The sequence below is a fragment of the Podarcis tiliguerta genome (genome assembly GCF_965153285.1).
Source record: "Podarcis tiliguerta genome assembly, chromosome: 3".
Lineage (NCBI taxonomy): Eukaryota > Metazoa > Chordata > Lepidosauria > Squamata > Lacertidae > Podarcis > Podarcis tiliguerta.
The window spans coordinates 42,112,245-42,119,339 of NC_139536.1; positions in this window are offsets into that span (position 1 = coordinate 42,112,245).

Sequence of the window (7,095 nt, forward strand, 5' to 3'; positions counted from 1 at the left end):
TTTTCTAATCACCTTAACATAAGTGTGCTGTAAGAAGAAACAAAACAAAACCCCACTTCAGTAAGTTGTCATTTTGCAGGAGAGGGGGAAAACCCCCACCAACACTGAGCTCCATGCAGACTGACTAGACAGCTGCAGAGGGATGTTCTGGTTCTTTGCTGGCGGAAACTTCCTCGGCAGCATCGACAAGCTGTTTGAAGTATGATTTAATTCAGAAGCATGTGCCCAAATAACAATAATATAAATTTTCTCCCCAATCCCTAATTAGGCATACTATCTTTTTCTCAGTCAAAAGCTCTGGGTCTTTTATGGCTGATGAACACACAGAAATTCAATCTTTGTTGCACTCCTAGACATATCTACTCAGAAGTAAGTGTTGTTAAGGTCAATTGGACTTACCACCCGGTAAGTATATAAAGCAGGGATGAGGAGTAAGTAGATTTGTATTTACTGACAGATTTCTGGGTTGATCCGGGTTGATCTGGGTTGATTTGCAGTTGATCCGTGAGGATTTCTGACTCCCCCTTCCGCCTGTTATTTAGCAACAGTAGCAAATGAATGACTCCCCCTTCCGCCTTTTTACTGCTGAAATGAAGGAAGCTTGGGGTAAGCAGGGGTGGATTTTTATGTGAAAGAGTTGTGAGCTCTAAGCAGTTCTGGTACTAAAATTCCTGTGCTCAGGTTTTTAATTCTATTGCTGCAGTCCAACCCCTACTTAACCTGGGATTAAGCCACATTGAATTCAATAAGAGTTACTTGTGAGTAGATATGGCTAGAATGGCACTGTTAGTATATGACTTTTGTACCAAGTTCTGGATGGTGCCTCTCATGGTTTTAGTAAAAATAAAAATAAAATAGTAGGTCCTGGAAGGCTGAACTCTCTGCTCCCCTGATGTCCATGGCAGAATCCTGAGTGTTGATGCTGCTCAAATCAGTCTGGAAGCTACATACTTTGGATGCCATACTGTCTAATCTCATATATATATGGAGTTTGCTATGGTTCTTCAGATTGAGGAACATGCACAATGTAAATAATTATTAATAAGATCTTCCATTGTAAACAGGTTGTAATATTGTGCCCAGACCAGACTCAAAACAGTGATGGGGAATGCTGCGCCCCTTGTGTTACTAGAGAGCTTATTTTTCATCTAGATCTCAGCTCACTTTCTTTCTTTGCCCATTTCAAATGCAAAACTGCTGTTTCTCATACCCTTCTCTCCAGGGCACAGGTCTGTGCCTCATTCATTCAGATGAATTGCCCATTCAGGAAATATCCACAGTCATTAAGAAACATTAGGACTCTTTTGTCAAAGATGCTGGCTATTCAGCGATCAGGCCAGTCAAATTCACAGCAGTTTGCCCTCACAGAAAACATTTGCAACTATGCTGAAATAAGTTGCTATGATAGCCAAAATGACTGGCTCCAATTTTCCTAAGGAAAAGACTCCTAAGAAGATTTACAATTAAATTTAGAGATTTAAGAATGAAGCACACAAGAGCATTCACTGGGTAAGTAATCCACGTATTACAAATGCATTTCCCCATCACCAATAAATGGTTTCCCTTCAGTCAGACTTTCAATATTAGCAGGACAAAAGGTGATGCTTGCCTCTTTACCCAGAGGCATTGTCCCCCTTCCAGGTACATGCTGTTTTGCATGAAGATAACATTCCTTTCAGGCTTGCAGCTTCATAGTCCTCACAAACAAGTTATAAAGTTGTTCTTTATACAACTTTATACAAGCTGCCACCGCCCCCACCCAGCTCCCTCTTCCACATTTTAGATGATTTGGTGTGCTTGAGACAATTCTGCTTTGTAAACATTCATCTCTTCCAGTAACCCACCTAAATAAATAGAAGACTACAGCAGATAGAACCTTTTAGAAGAAATTTATTATCTTTCCTAAATAATCATAAAATTTAATCCCTCTTGAGCTGCGCTTCTCTTTGTCCTAAAGCTGAGTAAAATCCCAGGTCTGTAGAGATTCCTGCTGCTTAGCAAAGGGTCTGGAGAAACATTTCCCATGAATATCAAATGGACATTCTGATCAAATTCTCATTTTCTTTTTTGCTGCTCACTTATTGGAACAGTTTCTGCCTAGCACTATGGTCCAAACAGTGGTTGTAAGGCTGGTCACATCTGAGGGTATATCCTATTAGATTAGCAAAGCTTTTCCGTATAACCCTCATTTCTGTCCCTCATCCTAGGTACTTATACTGGTAAAGACTTCAAATACTAAGAGTTGGATTCCTCTATTTTTCTCCTGTAAGCTGTGGGCTTCCTGTTTGCTGCCACTGGAAGACCTCTCCCTCTCTGTTGCTCTAATTACATTCACATCCTGCTTTTCTTCAAGGTGATGCACATGCCCCCCTCCCCCATTTTATGTAAATAGCCCATGACAACTCATTAAGTTTCATGGCTGAGTGGGGATTTGAACTTTTAGTCCTCTTTGTCTTGGTCCAACATTCTAACATTGGACTGTGTTGGTTCAAATGAGACCAAGAAGCCTACAAAGGATTCTCTGCAAACATTGCTCCTGCTTGTGGATGGTTCCCTTTCAAATCATTTCCTTCCAGCATGGGCTTCCACATTTGTATTTCACCTGTACTTTATCTTTCATGGGTACACATAGGCTAGTATATATAATGTGATTGGGGAACCTGTGACCTTCTACATATCACTTTACTGCATCATCCTTGTCTGTTTGCTATGCTGACTCCAACCTCTTGAGGGCTACTGTTTCTGTACTTCTGCTAAAAGGAGTGCATCTTCATCTATGGAGGGCTATTGTTTCTGTATTTCTGCTAAAAGGAGTGCTTCTTCATCTATGGCTGCAGCCTTCAACTGTTGCAGAGTCTTTTTCCAGCATCTTGCCTGGCTCTTTTTTCCTCCAGCTGATGGACTCCTGGATATGCAAAACAATTCGGCAACTAACAACAATACTTCACAATCTAAACACAGCAGACTTTGACTGATTTTCTTGTCTGCCAATGAATCCTGTGCCTTACAAAATCTCCCAATTTTTCATTGAAAGTGCACCCTAATATAAGGTTACCAGACGTCCCCGTTTCCTGGGGACAGTCCCCAGATTTACAAATCAGTCCCTATACAAAATCCAATGAAGTTGAAAAGTGTCCCCAGATTCACTGAAAAAAAAATCTGGTAATCTTACCCTAAAACATACTCGACACTCCCTACAAATCCAGATTTTAGATCAGTAGTGGTGTGTAAACAAACTGTCCACTACAGATCTTCTCATAGAAGCATAGAACTGTAGAGTTGAAAGGAATCCTGAGGGTCATCTAATCCAACCCCCTGCAATGCAGGAATAAAGGAACACTTGATCAGTTTCCAAGGAACACCAGGATTTAACAGAATGCAGTTTGTTTACCAAATGCTAGGAACAAGTAACTGGGAATGGCATCCTCTTCATATTCTGCATGCAAACTACAGAGACATATGATTGGTTGATGCTGAAAATCAATTGTTGGTCTAAATCAATAATTTTTAGACACATATTCCTATAAAGATGGAGATTCCATTTAGGCATTGTGGCTAATGGTTTTGATGTGCACTCCAATCCCATGCATGTTTACTCAAAAGTCAATGTTAATTTTTGGAAAATAATCATGCATTGTTTGAAGATATATGCTTATTTTGGTTCACATCAACCTATCACTGTTCAATTCAAGTGGACACCCCTGAATTCTAGTACCTTTTAAACTTTCAATCCTTCCCATAATTTACTACCCAGCACTGCAGTCCTATGCAGATTTACTAGGAAGCGGATGGCGCTGTGGTCTAAACCACAGAGCCTAGGGCTTGCCGATCAGAAGGTCGGCGATTTGAATTCCCGCAACGGGGTGAGCTCCTGTTGCTCGGTCCCTGCTCCTGCCCACCTAGCAGTTCAAAAGCACGTCAAAGTGCAAGTAGATAAATAGGTACCGCTCCAGCGGGAAGGTAAACGGTGTTTCCGTGCCCTGCTCTGGTTCGCCAGAAGCAGCTTAGTCATGCTGGCCACATGACCCGGAAGCTGTACGCCGGCTCCCTCGGCCAATAAAGCGAGATGAGTGCTGCAACCCCAGAGTTGTCCACGACTGGTCAGGGGTCCCTTTACCTTTACCTTTAGGCCCTGTTGAGATCAATGAGATTTGAGTAAGTATGGATAGAATTGAGTGGCATGCAGTGTTTTTACTGTGACCCCAGGGTCTCTGTGGTAGTCATGGCGATGGCTTACTGTTAAGTAAGGATTGGAAACTAGAAAGAAAATAACTTGCTTTTCCTCTGTTTTCATCACCTGCCACTCCTGCATAATATTGGACAGAACTACAGTATAGTCTTCACAGCATGCTGTTTTCATACTGCTGTGGAGAGTTTCCATCTACGTATCTGAAAAACCCAGGCAAGCCACATTCCTAAATTGGGCTGTGTACACATGTCAGTTTAAAGTGGAAGCATGCACTTCTTATTATTTGGGTTCTTATCCATGACATGTATAGCGTTGTCCCATAAGTGTACTTCTACAAACTAAATTAAAATATGTGCTGCTATTGGTCAAGCTGTCACATGGGGCTAGTAGGTGGAGAAAAGTACGTACATGTGAGCAGAATGAACCCGCCACACCATGACAAGGGCCTGTTCTTATTGGGTGTGGGTAATGAGTCAGTCACATCCTTTATTCTTATTGGTAGGGCCAAGGGGTGAGCCACCTCAAAATGACTAGATATACTGCGGAATTTCAAACTCTAGCCCAGACTACATCTTTGGTTGGGGGAAAATCAAAATCTTCTCTGACAGATCAGGGGCAATGAGACAGCCATATACATTGGTCAAATGTTACCCTAAAACAAACTCCCCAGTTATATACAATTTGTATTAATTTTATATCAATTCATAGGTAGAAAGAAATAAAGAACGGTAGATAGGACTTCCAGTAATAAGGGTGCAGGGTTACATGACACTTTCTGTTTAACAAAAAAGCAGGCACTATATTCTTGGTAGCTTTGCCTTTCCTAGAGCACATGTTGCTTTTTAAAGCTTGCAAAATTGGTTTGACCAAAGATGGTACCTGACACATATATATGCATGTGTACAGTGACAGAAGTGATTTATCTACAACTGTTCTTTCATATAGCTGAAAAAGTTACCTGGTCAGCCTCTATAGCAGGCATAGGCAAACTCGGCCCTCTAGATGTTTTGGGACTACAACTCCCATCATCCCTGACCACTGGTCCTGTTAGCTAGGGATGATGGGAGTTGTAGTCCCAAACATCTGGAGGGGCGAGTTTGCCAAGTGTGCTCTATAGAATCCTAGTTATGCAATGAAAAGTGTGCATGTGTCTGTCTCACAAAGTTTTTATGCCATTTCTGAAAAGGTTCCTACCAGATTTTCAATTTATATGTGCTCCTTTTATTGGGTACAAAGACAAAAACGTAAATAAAAGAGTCTTCAGAAGACAATGGGTCATTGTGTCTGGCTGTTAACCAGAAGGTTGGTGGTTTGAGCTCACCCAGGGACAGCTGTGGGCTGGATTCCTTCATTGCAAGGGGTTGTACTAGATGGCTCTTGGGGTCCCTTCCAACTCTAATTCTATGATTCTGTATTAATTACTTTATTATATATACACAATGGTCTGCTGAAGTTGCATGAAAGATTTCAATGAGAATTATACCATGTTCTCGCAATGAAAGTGATTCTCTTAACTTAATGCATCTCTATTAGGAAACTTATTTATATTTCTACTTAATGTTTGCATTCATAAATGAATTGAACTGAGGATAGTCTTTTCAAAATAATCTCATGAAACCTGTTTCTATCATTTATATTAAGCATTCCATTAATTTTAAGAAAGCAGGTTCTAGAGCCCCAAGGCCTCCATAATAAGTTTATATCTGGAATATCCAAAAGCTAAATCTCTTGCTCTTTCACTCTTTCTTACAGTATATTTTTATGAGTAAAAAGAAAGCTTAGTTAACCTGCATCACAGTAGCCAATGTGACTGCCTCCAGATGTTGCAGGGTTACAATTCCCATCAGCCCCAGCCAGCAGACTCAATGATCAGAGATCATGGGAGTTGTAGGCCAGCAACTTCTAGAGGGCACCAGGTAAACTGCCACTGATCTGCATAATGTGGGCATATCAAGTTTAGATTAAGTAATGAAAGGTTCTCACGGTTTACGTATTATGCTGTTATGCACATAACTCTTTGCACTTAAATGATACTTAGGCCTATCTATTTTGATGTTGAAAAACTTCCCATGGATTTCTAATTTTCAGGGGCCTATTTTTATTCCCAAATGGGTATCCAAGACTGCCTGACCCAATACCATCTACAGGAGAACATGGATGGGAGACATTTGAGGGATTGGCTCTTTGGGTCTGGGGCAGAAAGAGGCCTGACTTTTATTACTTTCTCTAAGTGCTCACCATGGTTTCCACTTATTAAATCTGTGAACTTTCGAGCTAGTTATTTGAAAAATCTTTTGTCTGCCCTGTAAAGAATCACCTTTACAGAGCTGTGCTTCCCGTCGATGCCTTCAGTGCTTCTGGATGGACAGTACAGTAAAATATGATGCGAGGAAAGACTCCCTGGGGGCAACCACGCATGGAGGACATATAATTATGCCATTACTTATTGCGATGCCCACACAAACCCAAGCATGGGCATAGCCAGGATTTATGGGTGTGGGTGTGTGCTGAACCTCAGTTAGTTAAGTATTTTTATTGACTTGTTTGGGGGTGGCACCTGCCCCCCCCCGCCTGCCTTGGTTATGCCCATGGACCCAAGGGACTGATTTATAAAACCTGTGTTTGCAAAGGACATTAATTTAACCAGGGCAGAGGGTGAAATGGCTGCTGAGTGACGCTGATAACTCTCTAATTTAGAAAGTAGCTCCCTATGCCCTGGAAATTGGCAGCTAGTAAGATTATGGCAAAATAATTTGATAAACTAGCAAATTTAGTTTTTGGAGATTTAATTTGTATACAGTGGTACCTCGGGTTCAGGTTACAGACTTCGCTAACCCAGAAATAGTACCTCGGGTTAAGAACTTTGCTTCAGGGTGAAAACAGAAATTGTGCAGCAGTGGTGCAGC